The following is a 3785-nucleotide window of genomic DNA, read 5'->3' on the forward strand; positions in this document are numbered from 1 at the left end:
TTCTTCTTCTTCTTCTTCTTCTTCTTCTTCTTCTTCTTCTTCTTCTTCTTCTTCTTTTTTTTTTTTTTGCCATAGGATAGTATATAGGACCAAATTCTGGACAAAACCTGAATATTTGTCAGTTAAGACTCTTCTCTTAAAAGAATATTTTCTCTTTTATATTTCTGTCTTCCCTCTCCACTTATGAGATAATCCCTCCCTACAGCCCTGAATATTCATATGCAGACATACTGTCAGAATCTCAAAAAACAAAAGAATGGACGTTTGCTTTTTCACTTTGTGATGTGGTCATCTTCTTTCACAGAGCATGTGTCCTTTCTGGTGCTTTGGTCAATGAGTATCAGTTTTATTCTGAAGAACTTAGAATTAGGCAACGGCAGGGAATTCTGTAGAACATCTTTTGCACATCTTTGCAGTGATGGAGATGAGACTGAGGTCTGTAAATATTTTTATTTCCTCAGATGATGGAATGAGATAAGAGCTGTATGCAAGCTTTACTAATACATGGTTTGGACTGAGGTGAGAGCATTTCTATCTAACTATCCCTAGACCTAGGCCTGGAAGCTTCTACCTTCCATATAATCTAATATTCTGCAAGCTCAGACCTTGAAGGCTTCAGCTTCCAGCCTCTGGCTGCTAACCTAGACCTAGGACATTTTCAGCCTCCAATACTTACTGCTGAATAAACTCATCATTTCCAGTTCTTTCTGAATTCTGGTTGGTTCGTTCAGTTCAGCTGTTCTGGCTCAAAACTCCTCTCCAAACTGACTGATTAAAATTAGCCTCTCACTGAATTATTCTGCTTGGAACCTCAGGACTCCAAGAATTGAACTGCACTGAACTACCTTCACCAAACTTAAGCAAACTGTACTGAACTCTATTGTGCTGACTACCTGAACTCTACTGTGTTGTTGTACCATATGTACTCTCCTTCACTGAACTGTACTGCTGGTTCACTGCTCTCTGTGCTGCTCTTAAGTAGTTCTCTCTCTCTCTCTCACAAACACACAGACACCTAGAATTGAGCCTATGATACCCCTGACTCATTCTGTTTAATCTTTCTCTGATTCATCACTTTGTTTGCCTTCAATAATGAATTGGGGTTAAAGGTGTGTGCTAAAGCATGTCTGCATTCCAGCCAGAGGGATTAAAGGTGTATACTAAGGGGGTGTAGCCATGTTGCTGGATTAAATTTTTTTTCTACAGAAATCCAGAGATAAGATGAGAGCCTTGATTACATCAGAATCATCACTACTTATCTAAGAGCTACTTTGCTTCCTCAAATTCATATTTTGACATTGTACCATGGAAATGCAACAGTCCTACTGAAAATCTCTATTTTAGCAATTAGAGCATGAGTCATTCTCTCTCCATGGAAGTTTCTTTTGTGTTGATGGTAGAAATTCACAGTCTCGCTCATTTGTTTTTCCAAAAGAATATTCTAGGTTACGGTTATGGCTTGACACACATTTTCCTTGGAGTTGCTATGAGAATGAATTTAATGCACAAATATCAAGGTCCAAGCTAACAGGGTCACTACTGACACACTGCTCTGATATTGAAAGATACCTTAAAAATATCTATCACAAACACTTACAAGTAAAAATTTAGTTTTCCCCAAGGAACTCTAATCTTTTTTTATAATATTGTATTTTTATTTTTATTAATTACAGTTTATTCCCTTTGTTTCTCACCTGTAGTTCTCTCCCTCCTCCCCTCCCAATTCTGCCCTTTCTCCCTCTTCTCTACCCATGACCTTTACCCAGTCCACTGATAAGGGAGCTCCTCCTCCTTTTCCATCTGATCCTAGTCTATCAGGTCTCATCAGGAGTGGCTGCATTATCTTCCTCTGTGGCCTGGTAAAGGCTGCTCCTCCCTCAGGGGAAGATGATCAAAGAGACAGCCCCTGAGTTCATGTCAAACAGTCCCTGTTCCCCTTACTAGGGAACGCACTTGAATACTGTGCTGCCATGGGTTAGATCTGTGCAGGGTTTCTAGGTTATCTCCATGCATGGTCCATGTTTGGAGTATCAGTCTCAGAAAATAGCCCTCTGTCCAGATTTTTTTGGTTCTTTTTCTCTCTTGTGGAGCTCCTGTCCCTTCCAGGTCTTTCTATCTCCCCCTTCTTTCATAAGATTCCCTGCACTCCGCCCAAAGTTTGGCTATGGGTCTCAGCATCTGCTTTGATACTCTGCAGGTTAGAGTCTTTCAGAGGTCCTCTGGTAGGCAGCTGTCCTGTTCCCTGTTTATCACTTCTTCTGATGTCCATCCTCTTTGCCTTTCTGAAAGAGGATTTAGCGTTTTTCCCAGAATCCTCCTTCTTGCTTAGCTTCTTTAGGTGTACAGATTTTAATATGTTTATCCTATCTTATAGGTTATGAGTGAGTATATACCCAATGTGTCTTTCTGCTTCTGGGATACCTCACTCAGGATAATCTTTTCTAGTTCCCACCATTTGCCTGCAAATTTCATGATTTCCTTGTTTTTAATTGCTGAATAATATTCCACTGTGTAAATGTACCACAATTTCTGTATCCGTTTCTTAACTGAGGGGCATCTGGGTTGTTTCCAGGTTCTGGTTATTATGAATAAAGCTGCTACAAACATGGTTGAGCAAATGTCCTTGTATACTTGAACATCAATTGGATATATGCCTAGAAGAGGTAAGGTTGGATCTTGAGGTAGCCCTATTCCTAATTGTATGAGAAAGTACCAGATTGATTTCCAGAGTGGTTGTACAAGTTTACATTCGCACCAGCAGTGGAGGAGGGTTCCCAATTCTCCACATCCTCTCCAGCATGTGTTGTCATTTAAGGTTTTGATCTTAGCCATTCTGATGGATGTAAGGTGAAATCTCAGGTTGTTTTGATTTGCATTTCCCTAATGGCTAATGAGGTTGAACATTTCTTAAAGTGTTTCTCTGCCATTCGATATTCTTCTGTTGAGAATTCTCTGTTTATCTCGGTACTCCATTTTTTTTAATTGGATTACCTGATTTGTTGCTTTTTAACTTCTTGAGTTCTTTATATATTCTGGATATCAGCCCTCTGTCAGATACAGGGATGGTGAAGATCCTTTCCTAATCTGTAGGCAGTCATTTTGTTCTAGCGAGAGTGTCCTTTGCTTTACAAAAGCTTTTCAGTTTCATGAGGTCCCATTTACTGATTGTTGATCTTAGAGACTCTGTTATTGGTGTTCTGTTCAGTAAGTTGTCTCCTGTGTCAATGATTTCACGGCTCTCCCCCACTATTTCGTCTAACAGATTTAGTGTGACTGGATTTTTATTGAGGTCTTTGATCCACTTGGACTTTAGTTTTGTGCAGGGTGATAAATATAGATCTATTTTCCTTTTCAACATGTAGATATCCAGTTAGACCAGCACTATTTGTTGAAGATTCTATCTTTTTCCATTGAATGGTTTTGGCTCTTTTTCAAAAAACACATATCTATAGGTAGGTGTGTGGGTTTATTTCTGGGTCTTCTATTCGATTACATTGATTCACTAGTCTGTTTCTACGCCAGTACCATATAGTTTTTACTACTGTTGCTCTATAGTATAGCTTGAGATCACGGATGGAGATACCTCCAGAAGATCTTTTATTGTAGAGCACTGTTTTAGAGATTCTGGGTTTCTTGTTATTCCATATGAAGTTCAGAATTTTTCTTTCAACATATGTAAAGAATTGTGTTGGTAATTTTATGGGAATTTCATTGAATCTGTAGATTGCTTTTGGTAAGATGGCCATTTTTACTGTTAATCCTGCCAAGCCATGAGCATGGGAGGT

This window comes from Psammomys obesus, unplaced genomic scaffold, assembly GCF_907164565.1.
Source record: "Psammomys obesus unplaced genomic scaffold, mPsaObe1.curated_primary_1811, whole genome shotgun sequence".
NCBI lineage: Eukaryota > Metazoa > Chordata > Mammalia > Rodentia > Muridae > Psammomys > Psammomys obesus.